Below are 25,303 nucleotides of genomic sequence, written 5' to 3' on the forward strand. Positions count from 1 at the left end.
GCATCAGCCTTTAATGAGTTTCATTAATATAGGTTTCCATTTACCTTAATTATATTTTTGGCAGATTTGCTTTCAGCCACGTCTCACCACGGTAGTGTTTTGTCACATCTTCTGGTTAACCAGAGTGGCTCTGAACGATTACTTCTTTTACTAAAGTGTGTGGGTGGGCAAGGGGCTAAAGTGCATGGACACTTTTATGCATACCTGATAAAAAAAGCCAAACAATCTCCCATCTAGCTGAAGCAAATTGCAAGGAAATCAGCTACTTTCCCCCTTGGTAAGGAGAAACTATTCAAAACAATACAACTAAAAGTGGCAGAGGAATTCCAGAACTGCAAGTCCCAAATATAAAAACTATGGCCATAATCTGAGGCAAAGGTCATAGTGAATTATATTTACACAGAATGCTACCAGACAGCAATAACTCTGATATTTGATTGACACATTTGTCCTGGTAAACTCAGCCAAACAAAAAAATACATATTTTTATCTCAATCCAGTGAAGTCCTGACACACACATCTAAATTTCAATTAAAAACTAATATAAGGAGGTTATTTGTATTAAATTAAATACCTTCATATTAAATTAAATGCATCCTTACAGACTTCATTGGATCAGGATCATAGCTCCCTGCAAGACTGAAGCCAATGGTGCTAAACCTTAATGTGAGAAATAAACTAAGCATAGCTTAAGATAAAGATAGGGACACTTTAAATGGGTAATGACTATTCACTAGCATTAATAATACTAGAATGATATTAATATAACCACAGAATCATATAATGTGTGGGAGTGACCACAGTAGGTCATCTGGTCTAACCTCCATGCTCAGTCAGGGTCATCCTAGAGTGCATGGCATAGGATTGTGTACAGACAGTTCTAGAACATCTTCAGTGAGAAAGATTCCACAGCCTCTCTGGAAATCTGTCCCAGTGCTCAGTCACATGCACAGTAAAGATGTTCTTCCTCATGTTCACTTGGAACTTCCTGTGCATCACTTTCTACCCACTATCTCTTGTCCTATTGCTTGGCATATTGGGTCCATTCTCTGACACCCTCCCTTCAGATACTAATAGATATTGATGAGGTCCCCTCTCAGTCTTTTCTTGAGACTGAACAGGCCCAGCTCCTTCAACCTTTCCTTGTAAGAGAGATGCTCCTGTCCCTAAATCACTTTTGTTGCCCTTCACTGAACTTGGTTTAGGAGCTCCATGTCTCTCTTGTACTGAGGAGCCCAGAACTGGACACAGCACTCCTGATGTGCCAGGGCTGAGTAGAGGGGCAGGATCATTTCCCTCGACCTGCTGGCAGTGCTGTTCTAATGCACCCCAGGATCCCATTGGCCTTCTTGGCCACTGCTGGCCATGGACAGCTTGTTTTCCACCAGGACCCCCAGGTCCTTCTCCACAGAGCCTCTTTCCAGGAGCTCAGCCCCCAGCCTGTGCTGGTGTAGGGGGTTGTTCCTCCCCAGGAGCAGGACCTGCACCTGCCTTTGCTGAATTTCAGATGCCTCTTTCTGCCCATCTCTCCATCCTGTCGAGGCATTTCTGAAGGTTTGCACAGCACTTTGGGGTATGGGCCACTCCTCCTGGCTTTGTGTCTGCCCTTTCCTCCAAGTCAGTGATGAATTATTTAAATAACAGTGGGCCCAGTATGGAACCCTGGTAGACAGCACCAATGTCACTGTTCCCACCATACCCTGTGCTGCTGATTACATCCTTCTGGGATCTGCCACTCAGTGAGTTCTCAATCCACCTTATTGTCCACTCATCCAGTCCACACTTCCTGAGTTTGCCTACAAGGATGTTGGGAAAGACATTGTCAACAGCTTGGCTAAAGCTGATTCTGACAATATCCACTGCTCTCCCCTCATCCATCCAGGTAGTTGTTTATTGTAGAAGGAATACAGATTGGTCAAGCATGATCCACCTTTAATTAATCCATGCTGACTACTCCCAATCATCTTCTTGTAATCCCTGTGGTTAGACATGGCCTCCAGAATGACCCAGTCATTAGGGATTGAGCTGAGACTGACTGACCAATGGTTCCCTGGATCCTTCTTCTTGCCATTTTTGAAGACTGGGGTAACTTTTGCTTTCTTGTAGTCCTCAAACACGTCTCTCGATCACCATGACCTTTCAAAGATGACCATGTGTCATCTCAGTTCTCTCAGCACTAATGGATACATTTCCTCGGGGCCCATGGACTTGTGGATGACAAATTTTCCTAGGTGTCCTCTAATCCAATCTTCTTTGACCAAGGGAAAACCTTCTAACATTCCTTCACCCTTCTAGGTCAGAGATTCCATGGGGCTGATCTTGTCAATAAAGACCAATGCAAAGAAGGCTTTCAGTAATTGTGCCTCCTCTCCATCCTTTATCACCAGGGTCCCCCCTCCATTTAGCAATGGGTCCACATTATCCTTAATTTTCCTTTTGTTATTGGTGTCTTTAAAGCAGCCCTTCTTGCTGTCCTTGATACCCTAGATGGGCCTTGGGCTTATCCCATTTCTACTTTCTCTGAAAGCTTTTCTATATTCATCCTAGTGGCCCCATGATGTTTCCAACATGTATATTTCCTCCTCCTACTTGAGGAATGACAGAAGTTCTTTATTCACCCATGGAGGTCTTTTCCCCGTTTTGCTCAATTTCTTACTTATTAGGATGCATTGTTCTTAAGCCTGGAGGAACTGATCCTTGAATATCAACCAACTCTCTTGGACTCCTCTTCCCACATGTTCCTATGTGATTCTTCCAAGATGATCCCTGAAGAAGCTAAAGTTAGCTCTCCTGAAGTCCATGATTGCAATCTTATCAGTTTCCCTGCTTCCTCCTCGCCCTATAGTGAAGTCCACAATCTCATGGTAACTACAGCTGAGGCTCCTCCCAGCCTTTATAATAGTAAATTCTGTTCCTTGTAAATATATTTTATTACATAGTGATGCATGAATCTTTTTCCTTTAAAGCTCAACTACCAAGCCAAACCCAAAAGCATTTTCCAAATTTGTAGCTCTTTCTGTGTCATCATAATATGCCTGCAGCACCATCTTTTATTTTGTCACAGCCAAAAATCCAAACAGTTAAGCAGAACAGTGTGGATTTGCTTCCAAAGTTCTCTTGTACTGGGTTTCTGTAGCTGAAAGTACTTGGACAGAAATTCCTGTCAAAAAATGCAAAGTACTTCATCTGCAGATAACTTAGTTGATCTGCAAATTCTGCAAATGTTCTTCCAATATACAGCTTTTATGTTGATAAGATAGACGCAACCTGAGACCTAAAAAATTATCTGGTGCTGACCACAAATAAAAGTTCTAGTTTAGAACTTCTGGATTCCTGACCCTAAACACCCATAAAAGTTCCCATCCCTGGGATTGTTCAAGGTCAGGTTGGACAGGGTTCTGAGCAACATGATCTGGCTAAATATATTCCTGCTCATTACAGCAAGCTTGGACCAGATGACCTCTAAAAGTTCCTTCAAACCCAAACCATTCTAGGATTCTATGAAACTCACTGACATACAGCTTCAGACTTTAAATATTTTACTGTGTTCCTATCTTTTACCTTATTTAGAAACTTAACCGAAACATGAACATTCAGGTTCACTTTATAAACCACGAAAGAGAGATACTTAAGCAGATCTCAAAAAGTGATTTTATAAAATGAATTCTCCGAAAGAAACATACCATTAGATCTTTCTCTCAAAAAAGGTAGCAGTTATTTTTCTAAAGACTGTGATTCTGTAAAAGAGTAAACAAACAAAAAAACCCAAGAAAGTATTATAGAAGTACCTGGTTTTGTCAAATAAGTAACATTTCTCTGTTATAATATAACTTTTATTCAACAGTATACTTTTATTTTCTGGTTCTAATCAAATTTCAACCATATTTAAGACTCAGGATGACTGCATTTTTCAAATTCTCTAGCATGAAAATTTTAGCGAATTTTAGATATTTAGGACATACCAAACTATCCTCTCATTATGTTTATTCTCTTCATGCTCTCTCTCACTTCATTGTAATCTGTATTTTAGATGAGAAACTACGTTTGAACATAGATATTTTAATGGCAGCAGATCAAATACAATCAGCTACATAAGTTTTCTTTTTATTTGTTCTTTGGTAAACTAGAATAATTAAGGCAGACAATCTTTCATGAAAATATTCCAATTAGGAGTTAAATGAGGACTGCTGAATTTTTGCACAGAGTTTTCTCATATGATTCATTTGATAAATTATTTTTTCTGTCTTTCATTTTCAGCACTTCCTTTTAACATATCTAAAGCACAAACAAAAGGAATCTTAGATTAAAAACAATCATTAGGAATGCACATTTTATAAATAACTGAGCCAGTGAGGTGAAATGCATTATACAAAGAATTATTTTACAAAAATATGCATATTACCCTCTGATTTACCAGAAAGCATACAAAGAATGAAATAAAAGGTCCTGTCTCAAAGCATTTGTGTTTTTTCAAAGCTGAAAATTGAATTCACTTCTGTGAAAAATTACAAAGGTACAACAAAATAAGCAAGATGCCTCAAATTTTCCCAAATTAACTTTTTTCCTCTCTCAAGTATTAGTTCAAAATCCCAGACACAGGAAATGCCTGGGATCTCACCTAATCAGAAAACTGAAGATGAATCAAATCACAAAGCTAGCAAAAATCTCAGGCCTTGATACTTCAGTTCTAATCTGACAGAGTTAAAAAAAAAAAAAAAGAACAAAAAAATCCAAACAAACAAAAAAAGGATTAGTTAACTCAGTAATTTATGCCTCTGTATACTAAGGATGTTCAGGTATCTCTTGCTTTGTATGCCAATGATATTTTAATGCACATTCCAGGGTGTAAAACCAGCTTTAAGATATTACCTGCCTATGTAAAATGATACAGTTCAGCGACTCATTGCATTCACTGATTAGTAAATACACCCCTGATGATTCTCTCTAATGTTTTCTAGTGCCCAAATTTTCTTCTGAATTTTCTCACACTTTCTACCCTTAATACCACAAACAGATTTTCCAGAAATATATCCTCTGCCAGTTATGAAACAGTATTCAGGAAATTCCAACATACTCTAGTAAATTAAAAATATTCTTTCAAAACCCTCAGATATTTGGCTAATCTTGGCTTACACAACATAAAGTTCAGCATGGATTGGAGGCATGGTTCCTTCCCCCACAATATGAGAGATTCATGTACCAGAACTTTTGATTCTACAGTCAGAGCACACCTATGAACCACCTCCGAAGACATAGACCAGGAAGTAAAATTCATACAGACTTGTTAGAGGAGCTTAGTTTATCGAGCATTGTAGTTTTTGCTGACTAAGGAACCCTTTTTTGTGCCCTAGGCTTTTCTAATACACAGATAACCAAATTTTCCTAGCAGATGACCTAAAATGAAATTAAATTTAGACTAATTGTTTTGGACTTGTATTTAACTTTCTTATTGTTAATGGCCATGATTACTGAACATTTCATTTCAACTTGATCCTGTGAAGCAGTTGATACCAAGTGCTTACATGGACAGAAAAAGATTTTTTAGAAAACATGTCAACAGTTGGCAAGTCTGCTTTCTACAAAGATTTTACGAATTTCTAATTGCCACCAGTACATAAAGAGATTTTATAGTACAGCTATAGTCAACTGCACTACATTTCCTTTTCGCAGATAATCTAAGTGTGCCTTTGTGGAGTGTATTTGACAATCACCAATCTGATTTCTACAGCTGCAATTATTTGTCATTCCAACTTACACTAAAATTCATCCATGCAATCTTAGCTGAATTCCCGGGAATTCACAGCTCATTACAAATATTTTATTAAACTTTGTTGGTGGAGGAAAAGCTCCTAAAACAAGAAATGACACAAAACTGATATATATTCTTTTCATCATCTGAGATACGTGCACTACAATGACATTTTTTGTTACACAATGGAATAACATAACTAATACAGATGTCCAAAATAACCATTTTGGCAATTGCTTATGTTTTCTTGTTTCTTATTAAATGCAGAATTCTGCATCAGCAATAAACCAGGAAGTTTACACTTTCTTTGCCTTCCCTTTCTGCCTTCCAACACTGGAAGAGAAATTTCTGTTCATGACACTGTAACTCTTGTGCTGACAAACACAGGGAAGGCAAGCACTGGCTTAAAGTCACAGCTCCCAAAGCTCACTGCCTTACAAAGATATAGTTAGGTCTGGGAAGGGCAGTGCATATTAAGTAAAAGAAGGGCACTGGTTTCATATGTTCATCTTTCTTTCTCACGGGTCTTCTCAATTACCCCAGTTCTATACAATCTTATTCCCTAGGTACAGATCTGAGAGAGAATTATTTTAAAAAGCAGCAATGCTAATGTGATGGACTCTTAGCAGCTATTACCACCTGCTCTTATGTGCTTTGCACATAAAAGAGGATGGAATGTATTTTAGGATCAGAAAGCTCTGCTGTATATGTAATTTCTGTTCCTACCTTGGTCTAGATTGTCCTTAAATGGGTATTTCCTATTATTATACAAAAAATGTTGTTAACTAAACCAAGATGTTTGACTTTATCTACTTTTCTAATGCGTATATCCTAAAAATTAATTTATTTCAGTTTCAGAAAGCTCTTTAGAAATCTCCTCAATTTTTCTAATATAAAATGTAAACAAAATATGTATGTGATTCTCTCATTACACAGTGTACAATTAAAGTATAAGCAAAATCCTGAGACCTTAATATTTAACCAAGAGTCATGCTTTCACTCTGCAGTAGTTCCTTTGAAATAAATATAATGGAAACACAAACTTATATGACTAGGAATTGGCTCTAGGTAAAGATATTCAGTTAAATCTTTGATTAATGATAGTCAAAAGTTTCATTTAAAGGATAATCTTGCTTAGAAGTATTTAGTGTTTCAATTATTGTTAAAAATAATAGAAAAATAGCTAGTCATATGCAACATATTACAAAAAACATTTTTTAACTTTGAATTGAAATTATTTTAAAATATATTTAGTAACAGTTAATGTTTATTATTCAAAATTATTTATGCTGTATAAAATACATTTACAGTGATTAAGTTTTAGAGTAACTTAACTATCCATCAATTTGGAGAGGTACCATGTCATGCAAGGCAAAGGGTGCTGTTTGCCCATATAAAAACACTTTAAAAGAAAAAAGGCTAAATCATATCATTTTACCTGTCAGCTGATATCTCTAAATAGCCTTGTCTGGGAGCATAATAGATGTCATCAGCACAAACATTATTTCTTGATCTGTTTCAAGTTTTCATGCAATTTGGGAATTTATTTCAAAAACTCCCCTGCTTTGAACAAAAAAAAACCCAACAAAAACAAAACAACAAAACCCATAAACAAAACCAAAAAACCACAAAACCTTCTGAAATTAAGCACTTCTCATGCATCCATTAAACCTGACATGACAAATGAAAAATTTTCTTGTTAGAGAAAGCCAAACCCATTTAATTTATGCTTAATTTCAGTTTGGCTACAAAACAAAGAATTAAATTACGTGAATAAATTATCTTCATAGCTCAACATGTTATTGAGTCAAAATATGAGCAAATGTAAAGCAATCCTTGATTGGGTGCAGTCAATGTGCCAACAGTTGAATACCACAATATAAAATTATATTGCATAAAAGAGATATTGGGGGTGAGGGTCATTTCAATTGAGGTAAACAAACCAATAGTTTATTTTTCAAGAGCAGGAGATAACTACTTGATAAAATATCATCAAATTTGATAGTAACTGATCAAAATTAACAAACAAGTACTTTGCTGCTTGATAACAAACAAAGCAAGTTTATATTCTGTTAAGATTTTCCCTTTAGGATCTCACAAGCTATAAGTATTTGGAAGAAAAGCAAATCCAATTCTAATTTTGACTAATAAACAAACAGACTAGCAAGTGAAATACTTGTTGCAGTTGCTACCTTTTGAAAGTAATTCCATGAGAACAAGTAGTAAAAAAGTAGAAAGACGTTTTTGGTTGATTTCAACCAAATTTTATGAGTGTTTGAAGTACTGAGTCTGTAACTTAAGCATATGAAGAAGTCAAGAAAATATTGCTGGATCTCATAATTTTGGAAACAACTTTTCATATGCAAATTTGATATAAGGTCATGCTGCAAATAACAGCCTGAAAAAGTGGCAAAGATGCTTCAGGGAAAAGATGTTTTCTCCATTCATCTCAATGAAGTTGTTCACTTTAACAATCATCTCTAAAACATAAGAGTTGGTTTTAATAAGTTACTGGAGAAATATGATACAAAAGTTGCAAGCCTAACTTCACACTTCACTGATGCTAAGAATAAGAATCTTTCCAAATACACAGAAACTCGTTTGCACTTAAAGTACTGCATTATCTGGAACTTCAAATGGTGAGGGTTGTAAAGGCATCTTTACTTGAGTAGAATAAATTTTGTATAGGAAAGTCCTGGGGGAGCATAACTCAGCGCAGCTCTATTTCAGTAACTGCTTCAGAGAGCAGATTAACTATCTTCAGAAACTTGTCTGGTCTGGCTTAGGAAAAATTGCTACATCCACTCAGAATCTGGCATACTCTCTGAACATCTGTATTTTTCTGATGTCATAAGGGTATTGGTTGTTATTGAAATGTCAGTCTTTTCAATGTGATTTTTTTCTTAATTATTTTTAGATATTCAGAGCCCCTAAACCATTGAATTCCATTACCAGAAAATGAAATATAAACATCATTATAGCTTATAAACTTGCTATCAAACCAGGCCAGTGCACGTATTTTAAGGCTTTTCATTTGAGCAAATAAATCTTTTTTATTAGTAGATGTTCAATATTTCATATAAAAATATTTTCTTTCTTGGGTTTGCAATAATTATAGATTTATACATTTGATAATCAAGTAAAAATAAAGATTAAATCAATAGGAAACTTCAAAACTACATGGAAGATTCTCAATTGAGTTAACCAGTGGGGATTTTTGTGAATAAGACTCTGAAGAAGTAGTTGAGGAATATTCAAAATATGGTCCTGACCATAACAGAAGTAGTAAGAGCTAGCAGGTACTCCTTTTTCTATGCTCTTCCCTTGTTATTTGGATTTTGATGTTAAATTAGTACATTTACAAAACTATAAAATAATCAGGCATTGAAAAAAAACTATAGGGGAAAAGCTCTGAAAAATCTGAGGAAATTTACTTTCTTTCAGTAGACATGTTAGTTTCCTGCCAAACAATTAAAAGCCTCTGTTCAGAGTAGAGAGGAAATGATCATCCTCTAGACTTTTTGCTAGTCAGAGGAAAACTCAGAAATACACAGCTTCATAGCTCACTGATCCCAACACTAAAACATGATCAACAGAAAAAGACATCACAATCTGGATAAATCAATATGATCATGTAGCCTGGCATTTCTTGATGGGTATATATTTCTCTTACAAAAGGAGGGGATTTATCTCTGTGGACATATGTTGGTAGACAGGAGAAAAGTCAAGACATTCTAATATATTTTAAATAAAACAGAAGAGCAGTATGGACTGGAAATAGTCCTTGTTTTAGGGAGGTCTGCAGCCTCGGAGCCCTGAGCCCCTAAGAAACTGGTTCGTGCCATCCCTGATTGTGCTTTCACTCTACACAAATTTTATTAGAAAATTGCTTTGAGCCTGCTTTCTTAAAATTAACACTGGCACAGAAAGGCTCACAAATGCTAATTAATATATCATTTGTCATTCAATAAAATGAAAATTAATTAGATATAATGCCCAAATTCACCAATCATTTTGGAGAGGGCAGATTATTTGAAAAGAGCTAATTATCATTAGTAATGCTGACAAGTCTTATTGTTTTAGCATATTTTGTTATGCTGGGTTTATCTTTAAAACACTACTCGAAGAATGAATCTGTTTCGCTAAATCATAACTTTCATGCTGTTCTCAGTCACCATATTTTAATGCTGCATATATAAAAAGGTGAAAGAAAACAAAAAACACCAAACCCTTACAAAGAATTTATCCTATAAAACCAAACAGCCAAACAACCAAAACAATCACAAAACATCTACTATCCAAATACTTGAAGTCTCAGAAAATAAGAGAATGGAGGTTTTTAGGATCTGATTCAGGGTTTTAAAGGCTTTAAATGGTGAGAATGTTCAATTGTGCTAATTCAGTTGAGCACAGACTGTAATGTTCTGCATACTCAAATAACATCTAAAGAATAAAATGCTATCTTATGCCAGGAAGCAGTTCTTGAAACAGCTTAATATATGTTCTGACATGTTTAATTACTGGAATATTTTGCCACTGTATCTTAGAATCAAAAGTGGTTTTTTGCATAAATTTTCACAAAGAACATAGTTTATTGTAGCTTATTTTTCAGCAGTTGACTTAATTCCTATTACTCTAAGTAAACTTCATTAAACAAATTGACTTCGCTGGAACCACTCACAGTAGTTAAGGTTTGCAGAATTGCACACATTAGCTGTACTGGAGAAGTTGAGAATAACACAAGTATTTCTGCCTATAATGAATAAAACTAGTGAGTTATTTGATTTATGATGCATCAAACTAATAAATTAGCTAAAAAACTCTAACTAGCATAGCTTTTATAATGACAGCTCATACAGAAAAAGAATATCAAGATTTATATTTCCTGAGCTTTCTGAAAAAAATCAGTAATTGTATTTGTGACAATTCCATTTTCTTATCTAAAACCACCAACAAAACATATATATTTCTACTCAGATCCATTATTTACAAAGAGGAAGGATGGTCTTGTGCTTGCGGTCCACTCTAAATCTCCTCCACAGCTCTATTTCGGACTATTCATGCAACCTTAAGCAAGTGACTTCATTACAGGGGACCTCAGCTTCCTCAAATCCTCTCCACACTAAAACTGTAATTTGCTTCTGCAAGAATTTTGCTGGGTTTGGATGGTTGAACATTACAGAGTAACATGAATATAATACAGCTGCTCAATATATGTACTCTAAATACACAACTGGGTTTTCAAAAGGTCTAAGAGACGAGTAGTTATAATGTCATAAAAAATCAACCATAAATAATAAAACAAAAGAAATATATAGCTGTTAAGGCCTGTCTACTCATGTTTTGTCTCAGTTATTTCTAAGTAAACAGATGTAACAGTATTTTATTAAATCATAACTTTATTATGAAGATAAATTTACTAACATTGGACAACACAATCCAGAATATGAAGTAGGAAAGAAATCACAGAAATGTCAGCCCCTTCACTGATAAGCTAGTTTTTATGAATAGATTTTTTATGAATAGATTTTCTTTCAAGATTTAATTTTAATTACCATTAAATCGGGCTTCAGATTTTCCATCAAAATTCACTACTTTGACATCATCATTTGCTCATGTAGCTGTAAACGCAAAATGGATATCACAGTTATGGGATGAGACAAACCTTGACACCATTCAAAGCAGTCTGCCATGCACGAGGACAAATAGGAGATGTCAACCAAAACTCAGAAAAGCCCTTCTCTGATTCTTCATCAGAGGGATATCCTTGACAATAACCAGCTTCTAAAGATATGTCATCACAACCTAGTGACAATGCCCCTGCCATCTGTTACTTTCATTTTGAAGGACTTTAGAGGGCCATCAGTAGGAAATCACCTTTCTTTGTTTGCCAAAACTGCTTTAGATCCTCTGTATGTACCTTTATGTTTCCTTCTTCTTGTATGACTAATTTATGATCTGTCTCCTTCAGAGGCAGCTCCTGCCTCATTAAAACTGACTCCTGTTGCCTTGGCTGAGTGTGGCTTCAATGGAAAGCAACATCTGAGTGCACTGGTTGACCCGAAACTTACTCTTTAACTCCAGCCCAATCAGCTGTCAGAATTTTATCAAAAATGAGACATATTGTAAGAAGGGAAAGCTTTATCCACATTACTTAATTAGATATGTTTTAATAAAGACATGACCTACTGCCTCTCTTCTCACCTGCAAGCACTATAATAAAGTTTCTCTAACAGAACAGCAAGCTATTTTAGTTCTCTTGCCATTTAAAAAAATTGAATACAGTTCTGCAGGATCTTGAGAAGTGAAAAAGGAAAATATGTCAATCCCAGTACTATGATAAATCTCTATTTTTTTTTTTTTGTGGATGCACAGTTTTTAAACGCTTAAAACAGTAAACAAACAAAGGTAGCAGGTATTCTAGAAGTTCTGGTTGGCATCTTGGTCTTTTCCTCTAGTCAGTAGGAACGTTTGTTGTGTAGAAGCATTGCAAATCAACACACATTTGTTTATTTAGCCACATATGGGTACTCAGGGTCCTTAGCATCAAAACCATCTGGACTTTTACAAGTTGTAAACACATAATGCCTCTTACTTACGTCAATGCATGTGTAAAAAATATAAAAATCATACACATGATTCAGTGATGGTTTTAGATATTAATCTATGCATATGGATCTGTTTGAATTAACAATGAAGGAAAAAAAATCAAACCTGTAAATGAATATGAATTTTATCTAAATGGAGACAAACCAAACTACCTCATTTTGTAGTGCTTCTATTCCAGGAAATAACTACCAGTGAATAACATTAATAAAATATAAAATGTTTGCAAGACTCATGTTCCAACTTTGAAAATGATGAAAGAAATAAATTCTCAAAATTTATGTCATTTAGGAAATTCAACACATTTGATAAATCCCTAAAACGCCACATTGGGAGAATAATCCATTCACAAACACAGACAAAGTAAAATGAATGAGCAACCTTATCCTAAAACTGAGAATCTCAGCTGTTGTTTATAGTTGATATGCAGGGGACCTAAATTATGTATATGAGAGTCCACAAGCATAAAGAGTAAAGCAAAATCTAATGTCTCTAGTATAGGAGGCTAATAAGTTTAATTACAGACAGGCCTTAGTTTTATTCTTAGTGTTATTTGAAGAGATTAAATCCAATGGATTTCAAAGAAAGAGTTTGGACTTCATACCCATTTACTGACACACTACATGAAAGACAATGATGAGATCAAGACAACCAAAAAAGACATGTTATGAAAAGCCACAGGCAGGTTGATACTCTCAGCACATTCAAAGAAAAACATCTGTAAGTCAGCGAGTGAAGGTGTTTCAAATGAAGTGCTGTAGGACAATCTGCCTTACAGACTGCATCGAAAGGCTCAGCACAGAGCCAGCATTCACAGCAGTAGTCAATGTGCCCCTTTAAGCAAAACAGTTCCTGCTAACTGAAATACTTCATGGATAGTAAGCTTAAAATCTCACATGTAGAAGAACTATTGAGACTTTCGTCACATTTCTGAGCATAAAAGCTATCTTATCCAGATGTACCAACAGATGAAAAAACGTATTTCCTATGGTTAAATAATTGCAACTGAACCTACTGACCTGTAAAGATCAGTGGAAAATGGAATATTGCAGGTCAGAAAGTGACCTCAAGTCAGAATAAGCAGGCTTAATGAAAACAGTAATTATGAAACCTTGAAGCGTAGAATAGAAATTGTCTGTGAGACAAAGGAAATTGTATTTTTAGTCTACCCAGGAAAAGTTTCAACTCAAAATTATCTCTATAATGGGAAGCCATGCTTCTAGACAGTGAACAGCAATCTAGAATCTGTACTTTTGACAGCAAATGAAACAAATAGCTGTTATTCAGTTTAGAGAAGACACGGCTGAGGGATGTAAAAGACCACTGCAAAGAGATTAAACTACTCTCCACTAAGCATTCTGGGTAGCTCAAAAAGAAATATTATGTAATTATCACAAAAATAACACGTTTTAGGATCATTTCTACAAGCAAGCATTAGAACGCATCACTAATGGATCACTAATGTTCGAAAATTTAGATTATGTTTCAGGAAGTGTACACTGCAGATGTTGTCTCCTAGAGGACAAGGACATAGAAATGTCCAAAGATAGGTTGGAGGACCTTCTTGTATCCTTCGGTACATTTTGTGTATAATTTTCTGTCGTTAAAATCTTATTTAAATGGTAATTTTTGTTTGACTATACAACAATTCCAGCAGTCTCAGACAGAAAGTGAAATTTGGAATCATCAACAGTGCAGATTTTTTCCTCTCTCTTCTTCTCTGTTACTCTACTCTCTTACAAAAGGCCCCTCATTTCTAATGAAATGATACTATTAATTCTGAAAAGTATAAATTTCTTTTACCAACTTTATCCCCTGAAAAAAAATTAGGGTTTATAAGTAATGGTTTCACTTTTTCACACTCTGAAAATGGTGTTAGGAATTCAGGATTTCTTACTGTATTTCAGCTTTATTTAATCTTTAGATTTACTTAGTCCAATTATAACAACAAATGGGCCAAAACATTAAATGCAGAGCTTGTGTACAAAACTCATTGAGATAGGTATGAGGTGTGGCTGCATTTATCCTTCCCTGCTAACCTTGCTTTTCTCCATTACTCATGAAAGAGAAGTACTTGCATTAGTGTACCATTGCTACTGATTTATTTTCAGTAATATCCCTGCTAAGTATTTGACAGCATTACAAGAGGAAAGAAACTCAGCTTCTTCTACAAGTAATGAAAACAGTGAGACATCCCCAGTAATGAAGAGCAGTAACATTACCTTTCAAAAGTATTCAGAGGAAACCTACCCAAAGCACTGAAGCATCCATGCAAAAGTTTCTGCCTCATGAAACAGCTGGATGCTCACACGAGTTTATCTCAGAATAATGCTTTAAAAGAGACAAAATATAACATGGAGCAAAACCAGCACCATTTCAAAGGCTCCTCCCACTCAAGAGCAACAACACTGGCCTCTAAATAGAAAAATACACAATAGGAATGTTCACACTCAATCCCTCCTGGAATAACACAATTTACTATACTAAACAAATATACCAGTTCAGACTCTGAATGATTGAATCCATTTTAGAACAGGGAGGTAAAGACTTATGTGAATTCATATTTGTACATAGTGTTATTTCAAGGAAGTCCAGACCTCCAAGCATGCCCAGAAGGCAATTATCAAATTGGCTGTAAAAATCTAAATCAAATGTGAATCCAAAATCAACCTTCAGCAAAGCTAACAATTGCTGTGTTACACAGCTAGTAGAGTCATTTTTCTTGGTAAAATGCATGGTCTAGTCAGTATCACAGGTCAAAATAGGCATTCTTTTACTGAGCTGCCTCCTGCATTTGCTCCTTGACTCCTACTTGGTCCCTTGCAAAGCAAAATAAAATCAATCCTTCCAAATAACCGTAGTTAGAATTTTAACCAAATTAAACTGTCAGATGTTTTCCTTGCAATTATCCACCTTTTCATTCATCATCTTTCTTGAACATTGGATTGTCAGCTATGAGTCCCTGAAGTATTTCAATTGCTGTTTAGAGTAGCAACTTGTGGAAACTCACATTTTGGTGTTTGATCTAGCCTCCTAGCTATGATTTGTTGTGAGGGGCCATACTATACTTCATCACCAAGGTTTCCTCTAGTGCGATGAGTTAGGATGCATGAGTGAAATAACTACAACACATTAATTCTTTAAAGTAACCTTGAGATTTCACACCTACGTACCATAATAGGAAGACACTGCGTCAAGGTGGTCTCATCTTCTTTAGCTATTTGTAAATTCTAAATGACAGTGGTGAGGTGACCCTGACTGCATGACAGGTGCCCAACAAGCTTTTCTATCACTCCCCCTCCTCATCTGGACAGGGGACAGTAAATATAACAAAAGACTATGAGTCAAGCTAAGGACGGGGGAGATCATTCATAATCACCTTCACGGGAAAGATAGACTCAACTCAGAGAATTAATTTATTTTATTAATTTAATTTATTTCCAATGAAGTCACTGTAGGATAACAAGAAATAAAAACTAAACCTTCAAACACCTTCCTCTCACTCCCTGCTTGTTCCTGGGCTTAGTCTTACTCCCACAATTTTCTCTCCATCCTCCCGTGACAATGGCACAGAGGCACAGAGAAGGGGGATTACCATCAGGTCATCACATGTCTCCCCCGATCCTTCCTCCTCAGAGGGAGGACTCCTCACACTTTTCCCCTGCTTCAGCATGGGGTACATCCCATTGGATACAATTCTCCATGAACTTCTCCAACATGACTTCTTCCCACAGGCTGCAGTTCACTAACTGCTCTAACATGGCTTTCCTCCACAGGGTGCAGTCCTTCAGGACCAGGCTACTCCAGCCTGAGTTCCCCGTGTAGTCACAAATCCTGCAGAAGCCTGCTCCAGTGTGGGTCTCCCACAAGTCCTGTCAGGAGACTGCACAAGTGTGGGCTTTCCATGGGGTAAAAGCCTCCTTTGGACATCCACCTCCCTAGCATGGCTTCTCCATGGACTGAAAGTAGGTACTTACCTCACCATGGACCTCCATGGGCTGCAAGGGCCCAGCCTGAGTCAACATGGGTTGCTCCACAGGCTCCAGGGGAATCTCTGCTCTGGAACACCTCCTGCTCCTTTTTCTGCACTGACCTTGGTGTCAGCTGGGCTGTTTTTCTCACATATTCTTGCTCTGGCTGCTCTTCTGCAAGAGGAATTTCTCTCCATATTTTTGAATAAGGTATCACAGGGTACTACTGCTATTGCTGATGCTTTAGTCAGTGGCTCTAAAGGTTTCATATGGCAAGGTTCCAGCAGCTTCTTGCTGAAGCTGCACCTGTATTCTCCAATCTCAAAGCTTTACCACTCAAACCCAATACAATGATTCTCATCTTTAATTTCGATCAGATTAGCCACCAAGGCCAGGAAGATAGTATTTATTTCCCCTAGTGTACACTCTATTGTTTAGCACATTCACTGAAACATAGAAGAATAGCAAGTAGTTCAGCTTGCAAGACCTTCAGGCAAGGCACAAGCTCTCTTTGAATGATGATTAGTTCTGATAACAGGCCATAAGCCCCTGGTACTGTATCATTGTTAACAGTGTTCAGTGTTGAGCAAGCTTTAAACATTACTACAAAGCAAACACTTTCAGGCAGAAGGCACAAAATGGTACTCTGTTGGTATCATTCTCTTGTTTGTATTTTCTAAGCAGATTCATGCGCTATCTAAAGTAATGAGTTGCTTTCATTTATGGGACACATTCAATAGGAAACTATCAGCTTCTATCACAGAAAATAATATCATCTATCCATGAAAATGACCAACCAGAGAGTATTTTCATTATACTTAGAAAACCCTCCTTCCTTAACAGTCATATTACTACAGAGAAAAATTAGAACGAGAGAGACAAATGTAGCATGTCAGGCCATGTTTTTCAGGATCAAACACACTGCCACTCATAACTGAATGCCAGCTATGGAAAAGAGGGCCTCCATAGCCACCAGGAAAATGTCCCGTGTCCCTGTCAGGCACAGCCAGGTTCCTGCTTATGGGCTGTCCTATCAAGGTACTCTCTGGAAAGTAAAAGTTGCTTTTCTTTCACTGTATTTGAATGAAGATACAATAACACACATTTTTAGCACACAGCAAGAAGCAGCTACTTTTATCCACTACATCAGCCACTGTTTTGTCTGTGAAACTACATACACTTGAAAAGAGGCAAGTTTCATAGAACAAGTTAAGCTCATTGTACTACATTTCCATGCATGGATTTTTTTACCACACATATTTTACCTATTTTTAACTTTCATTTTTAACTCTGGATAGTATTATTTACTAATTTATGGTGGATAACAAATATGTATATCATGGCATCATACTGATAGCATCTTAATATATTTCAAAAATTTGCATTAGTTTCAAAAGTTCCTGCTGTCATATTTCTTAAGAAGAAAACTTTCTAAAAATAGCAGAAAAATTGAAGATTTATTTTTCATCTCTGAGCTAGATTCCACAGAGCATATAACACCCCTTTGAAAGAGACAGTGGGAATGACCAGCATTTCTTGACGATTTTCAATTTTGATAAGTACAAGGAAGATGACATGCTACAGAGGACAGAGTTGAAATTCTAGGGCTAAAGATTGCACACACTGATGAAAGGGAGATCAGAAGTTATTACAAAGACACAAAAAGATAAGACATATCTAAAAGGGTATTACTAACAATATTAAAAATGTTTCTTAGATTAGGTTTTATTGTAGACAAAAAGACCTGTAACATAACTAAAAATAGCAATCACAGCATTACTAAAAATAGATATTTATGGGGATTCAAAATTTATTGAACATAAGTATTTTTTTCAAGAGGAAAGTGACAATTAAGAAATATGGCAATCTATATTTTATTTGAATATATGATTTAATAAATAAAGAGGTTAAAGATAATAGCTCATAACTAGAGGACTCTCGAGAGTTTAAAAACAGATCCATGGCATCTATGCTGTAACATTTTATATATCTCAGACAGAAGGGACTTTTTAGTGCAAGTTATCTTTTTCAAATACTCATGGAGACCAAAAATTAAAATTTTCTGGTGATGTATTTATCAAAATTTCTGTATTTTTTGTTTGAAATTCATGGTTTAAAACCTGCTATCTCTCTAAAATCCCTTCTTCCTCCAAGAAGTGGAACCACAAATTTCTTCATAAGCCTCTCCCATATTTAAATTCTGAGGCAGGATATGTCTTATCTGGGCTTCTGAACACAGTTTGGCAACTGAGAATATCAAGTACATGAAGTTATATCTTCATAAATATATTAAATCTGTGCTGACTGGCCAGCTTTTAATTTTTCTGTTGAACTGTATGTGACTCTACACAAATTGCAAATACATAATTTCTCACGTGGTTGTCTAAGTGAAACAATAGGTAGTCTCAGACTGGCATCTGGTTATCACTGGCAGTGATTGTCTGGGCTAATGTATGAAAAGTGACATCCTTAAGCAGTAAGATATATGGAAAAATGGAGTAAGAAGGCTCAGTGATTGACCAAGGCCAGATATGGCAAAGCAGTAAGTTAGCTTTGTTATATATTTAAGCTGCATGTTTAAGGTCTTCTTTTATCTTTTCACAATTTTTCCATTTTTTTGGTAAACTAGAGATATTTTTAAATTACTATATAACTATATGCCACTCGCTATTATACCACCAAAATCATCTAAAATGAAGCAATTAGACCAAGTAAAACCTTTATCTTGAATTTTCTCATCAAACTCTTTCTCTCACAGACCCATCTTCTACAATTATTTCAAATGTAAAAAAGTCCTAAAGTCAAGATATACTTGAGCTGCTTTCTAGTTTTGTAGATTCAGTAAAGCTTGAGAGATCAGAAGGTATTTTGCTTCTACTGGATTTATGCAACTAAACTCCAACCCTTTAGAGCTATTTCAAGCCCTAGCTGTTTCTGCTCTCTTCCAGAGCAGAATAATCTCAAATGATTTTCCCAGGGAGAGTGAGAAGAATGAAGTAGATTATTGAAGCCACTTAGAGACATTATCACCACCTTCCCAAACAGAGTAATTCAGCAGGATGATGGGCCTGTATTCCATTGCACCTCCAGCGTGCCCTTTGAGAAAGAAGCAGAGATTGCATTTTCTGTCAAATACACTTTTTTGTAAGAGATAAGTGAGGGAGGTTTAGGCCATTTGGGGGGTTCTGAAAGCAGTGCTCCACATTCAGGTAAAGAAGGAAAACTTGACCCTCCAATGACCCCAAAGCTTATTCTAGTCAGTGTAATAATATTCGGCAAAATTCACCTGCTAAAACATCAGGCAGAGCAATGAAAAGAACAGATTTTCTTGACGTCACTCAGGTGATTGGTCTATTTTGTAATTCCTTATGACACTAAAATGAACAGATTAAGCAGCAGGAAACGACACAGCAACCAAATTTTGAACACTTGCTGCCCATTTCAGCTGTATTGCTTAACCCCTCCCAAATCACACATCTGCAATATATGCTATGCCCAAAGAATCTCTGATAACAATTTTGGTTTTACCTTACTATGTGGCTGGGACTTTTTTCCCTAAAGGAAAAACAAAACCTTTAGCAAAATAAAGAATCGCTCATGCAGGAATTTTAGGGTCAATGTCCAGAGAGATCTTCGATCCATTTTCTCTACAAAATTATCTCCAGGGAAAATCCTCCTTAGTTACTAGCAGTACAAGGCTTATAAGTCTGTTTTTTGAGGTTTTTTGGGTTTTTTTGGGGTTTTTTTTGCTGTTGTTGTTTTTGGTTTTGGGTTTTACTTTTAGTTGGGGTTTTATTGTTGCTTTTTTTTTTTAATGGATACAATGATATTTGGATTCCATAAATGTGTTCATAGGGTACTTCTACAGAATATGCTCACTGGGATAAAGAAAATATCACCAAGTTTCATCATTCCAGGTGGCTGATCTCATAGATCTTAAATCACATTGAAGGAAGAATGCAAATCTTCAAACTTTTTCCCAGAAGCTAAGGGTCTGGTGGGGGTGGGGCATGTCTTTCCTTTGACTTGTGAACACATAGCAACAGATTGTTTCCCTCAAAACTCTATAAAAAAATGATTTGCTTAAATGATCTATGACCACTAAGCTCCACAAAGAAAGAAAACCCTAGGGCAACCAGCCTCAAAATAAATGGGAACATAATTACGCATCTGAGTAACATATTAAAACCAGCAGTATTAATAACTATTAAAACCAGCAGTCCTAACTGGTTTTAACTATATAACTAAATATAAAATTAAAGGATGAAGGGACATTTACAGTGCAGAGAGTGAGAATTCAAAAGGGTGTTCCTATAGTTTCTGTATGTGGGTGTATATGGGGGAAGTGTGTTTTATTTAAACGCACACTAACAGTGAAAATGTAGCAAAAACATTTACATTTGCTTTTGGAAATGTTTTTCTTAATTTTTAATTATTTCCAAACTAAGTAAATGCTTAGGACTATATTAAATCCTGAGGGAAAAATGTAAGCACTACCTCCTGCTTATCCTTCACATAAAAAAGCCAATTATGTGAAAGAGTATTTAAGAGTATGAGGCAGGTAGTAGAAACAATCTTGTACTTTACCAGAAATATGGTTGGTTGCAAATATTTGCTTTCCCAGGCTGAAAAGCTAAAATACAGATCTTTTAAGGAAACAACTGGTGCCTAACATCAGGCTTAGTTTTAGAAATTAAGTTCTTCAGGTTTTCAGTCACAGTTGGTTTATTTTAGTGCTATGTATACAATCTCCTTTTTCAGCCTTATGTGTACATATAACAAACAATCTCAAACTGGGCAATTTCTACTTGGTTTAATTTACTGCTAATTAACTCAGTAAAGCAAGTGAGGCATGGGGCAGAAAAAGAACACAATCAAGCAAACACTTGGATGCGAGGGTCATGTACACTCCCTCAAATGCTTTGTTCTTCTTCCTGCTTTACTCTACCACACTTTGCTTTTTGCCCCTTTTCTCAGATGTTCTCTGCTCCTTCAGGTTTTCCTCTTTCTTAGTATCCTTACTGCAGCCATAGCCTTCAAGGCTGTTCCTACTCAATGTGGTTCCTGGTTCCATGAGCATGTCTATAGTAAGATGCTCCCACACCCTCAGCTGCCTCCTTCTTTCCTAAACATTTTTCTGTAATGATGCCAGCACAGCAGATAACACTGTGGTTACTTTTGGGCTACCAAAGCAAAATTTACATGCCATTATTTACTTGAAGGAGCAGGAGAAATCCTGTGTTTCTGTTTTCTGGTGCATTGCAGCTGTTGCTACCACCAGGAATTATGAGAGACTGCTGGGATGGCCAGTCCACATTTCTCTAAATGCTTTGCACTGAAAAACTGCAAAAAAAAAAAAAAAAAAAAAAAAGCACCTCAACATATCATTGTGGGATTTGCTGAAGTAAGTACAAAATAGATTCCTACAAGTGAAACCAGAGTGGTGACAGAAAGACACTTTTCAGAGCTACAGGGAACCCGAAGCCCATCTGGTTTAGCAAGAAGATTGAGAGAATGGAATATGATCCCACTCTAGCTTTCACTCAGTAGGGTTATTGCCAGCTTCAAACATAACCTAAGTCTAAATTTACAGAAAAAAAAGAATTTCCAGACATTCAAAACTATTTATTTTATGCAAATTGTCCCTCTGAAAAGACACTGTGTACTTAGTCATTTCCAAATTAGGGGGAAAAAAATTGATAAAAATGCCTATTGAATTCTGTATGTGTATTTTGTAATGAAAAATGTGCATATGTTATGACAAACCAGTGATGACACTTGTCAGCTTTGTAGCTAGCAGTGTCTTTAGGGTTTTTTGCATTACTCTCAGGTTTCCAGCTAAACTGTGGCCCATAGTGCATGTGCTATTGAAATCTTTTCACAACCCGAAGTTCTCAGGATTTTAAATTGGAATTGAGAAAGAAGGGACCTATTCAAAATTCACACACACATGTTTTCCTTTATGTTTGTCAAGAGATTTTGAAATGGCTTTTGCTAGCTGAAATAACAGCCAGAAATATACTTGACACTTCACTTATTTTTGAGTATTTTTAACCTTGGTGCAAATGTTTCATCTCTTATCTTGTATACTGGGATGCAGTTCATGAAAAATTTATCTTCCATGTGACATCCAATATTTGGAGATTATACCACCTGGAATCTATTTATTCAAACACACCTGGTGCTGTCTTCTTTTTTTAGACTGCATTACAACTTAGCCTTGCCACTACCATGAATCATAATTTCTGGGCTGTAGAGAAGCCTGTTTACTTATTTCCCAGTAAGTTACATATATTTTGGAAAATGACTGAAAATTTAATAATTCCCAGTGCTATTCTACTGGAGTTTCACTACCAATCTGAACAGTACTTTGGGTTTTTTGTTTTTATTTTGTATTTTTTTGTTTCTTTCATAAATGCCAGCAAGTAAAAAAGGACTAGGCACTTTTAGTATCAGAAGCCAAACTTCTGTTACCCCTGAGCATATTTATTGCTTTGTTTTCTATTTAGTTTCACTGTTCTTCAAACAATTCCTCATCAGTGCATTTCCAAAAGAAACCACAAGCCCTGAAATGAGGGATTTTTTTCTACAATTACATGACAGAAGGTACTTAAAACTCTGTGCACTTTAATGCAAGTCTTACTTGGGCAGTTCATAGAAATTCCCTCTGCTAGGGCCTGAACATAAAAAGAAATATTTTATGTGAGTTCATAGTAGATTCTTCAAATGAATTAAATTATTGTTCAAAAGCCAAATACCATAAAAATTGCAATTACTATATATTGCAATCATTAGAAGCAACTTTAATCCATTTCTTCTTTATCCTTCATTTTACAATGGAAAACAATCTGTGATTATTTTCCAATATTCTGGCATTGTAAAGACGACACCACGATATTTTATCAGCCCGCTTTTGCCAAGGCAATTGTTTTTCCAGATCACTCAGTAAAGAATCAAATTTATTTCAAAATTGTCAGATATTTAGTAAAAAAATAAGAGCCCAAGGAATAAAAAGGCCCTCACTGCTGCTGTCAAAAAATTACCCTTTCACACACTATTTTTAAATCATTCCATCTGTAATTTGCTTCTATTTGTTATGCTGTCTCTTTGATTTCGGTTTGTGTTGAAAAGAAATTTAAAATCCTAACAATTTTGTCTCTTTTTTTGTTCTTGAAGAATTATCAAAATGTAATAGGTGTTTCTCAATCATTCACCTTGAAGCAAATACAGGGATATTCCTTTAAAGGTTTGGGTGGGGGGAGTATTCCTTCTCCTCTCTGCATAAATAATGGAGTTCCAAAGCAATTTGTGAGAACATTTCAATATAAATTATTTGAGGCTAGCCTTCCCAAAATATCTCTGTCTTCATTTATCTGATATTTTTATATGTTTTCGTTAAAAACAAAACAAAAACAAACTAACTAACAAAAAGCACCAAAAAATCCCCACAAAACAGTTCATATAAAAAAAAAATAGTGGCAATCGAGACTCTAGCAGACCACACACTACACCAATCTCCGGCACTCACCTACAGCATCATTAAGCTCCCAATGCAAACTTTTAGTACCAACCTACAGCATTTTAGCATCTGTTGTCTCAGTGTATCTGACTGTCACACAACTCAAGCATGTTGAGTTACCAGAACTTAAAACAGCCAGAATTCCACAGCTACTGCTCCCCCAAGATTCCACAAGTCTGACCACGTCTTCCTAATTTTCCCCTAGCAGGTCTACTGGATCCTCTTCCCTGGTCAGCAAGAGAACTGGACCCTAAAGGTGTCTTTGCAGAAGATGTTCAAGTGCACACTAAAGAATAATGCTTGTGATACTGACACTTTCTCTGGTTCTCCAGAAAGAGGCTTGATCTACTTTTTCTTCTTGATCAGGTTGTCTATAGCAGATGCCCATTAAAATGCTACACTTGCTGATCTGGTCCTTGCTCTTAAGTTCCCAAATGGCTCCTTGTCTTTCCTGAGACACAGCAACAGGCTCCCAACTGGACAGAGGACATTTTCTCTTCATTCCCATCCTGATCCTCTCAGCAGCATGTACACATCCAAAGCAGCCCTCTAATTATGTAACCTATCCTTTACTACTTTGTGATTCCAATAAGATGATAGCTCTGTGACTGCACATCAACTTCTCTTTCCTCCTGTGAGATTCCCATGCTACAGGCATTCATGCACTGCATAAATGAAGCTCAATAAAGGAAAATGCAAACTTTTTGCTTTTAGAACACAACAACCTGTGCAACAGGACTCTCTGGAGAGAAAGAAGCATAACCGCAATATGTCCTTGTTGTAAAGATGACCTAAACCATACTAAGCAATAGAGCTTGTGGTCAGTAAGTTAAGACAAGTGATTGCTGCCCTCCATTCTGTATCTTTGGGACTACATCTTTAATACTGCACTTTAATTTTGAGATTCCAAGTATAAGATACTGTCATGCCAGAATGGTTAACCATTCCTGTAAATTCAGCAAAGGGTCAGCAAGATACCTAAGGTACTGGAGAACCCAATGTGCCAGAAGATGCTGAGATAACTGGCTTCATTCTATTCCTAAAAAAAAAAGCAACGTAATGTGGGATATTACTGCCACAATGAATACTTAGTGAGAAGGTAAAGACAGACCCTCCAGATAATTCTCTACACAGTGCCAGGATGAGAGGCAACAGACACAAGATGCTTGAAGGGAAATTCAAATTAGATTATAAGGAAAAACCCTTTCACACTGACAGTGATCAAATACTGAAACAGGTGCCCAGAGAAGCTGGGGAATTTACATTTTTGGACATGTTCAGAATTTAACTGAACAAGCTTCAAGAGCATCTTCATCCAAAATAAGCTGGTTGTGCTTCAAGTGTGCAGCCATGCAGCCAGACAAAACAACCTCTAGAGGTCCCTTCCAACCTAAATTATCCTTGGATGATATCACTATTGAGGTCACTAAACACATAAGATAGAAAGACTATTTTTTC

The 25,303-nt window shown here is 36.2% G+C and overlaps 1 protein-coding gene across 9 annotated transcripts in view; it reads right to left on the reverse strand.

Moving 5' to 3' along the window:
• The window catches only part of LRRC4C (leucine rich repeat containing 4C), a 485,253-nt gene that overhangs the window by 230,957 nt on the left and 228,993 nt on the right, over window positions 1-25,303 (reverse strand). The window contains exon 3 of one of the 9 annotated variants that reach the window (XM_038137116.1): window positions 3,684-3,737. The exons of the other annotated variants lie outside the window; for them this stretch is intronic. The gene's annotated coding sequence lies outside the window, so the exon portion shown is untranslated. The remainder of the gene's footprint in view (window positions 1-3,683; window positions 3,738-25,303) is intronic. 9 annotated transcript variants of the gene reach the window in all.

Source organism: Motacilla alba, chromosome 5, assembly GCF_015832195.1.
Source record: "Motacilla alba alba isolate MOTALB_02 chromosome 5, Motacilla_alba_V1.0_pri, whole genome shotgun sequence".
In the NCBI taxonomy this organism is placed as follows: Eukaryota; Metazoa; Chordata; class Aves; order Passeriformes; family Motacillidae; genus Motacilla; species Motacilla alba.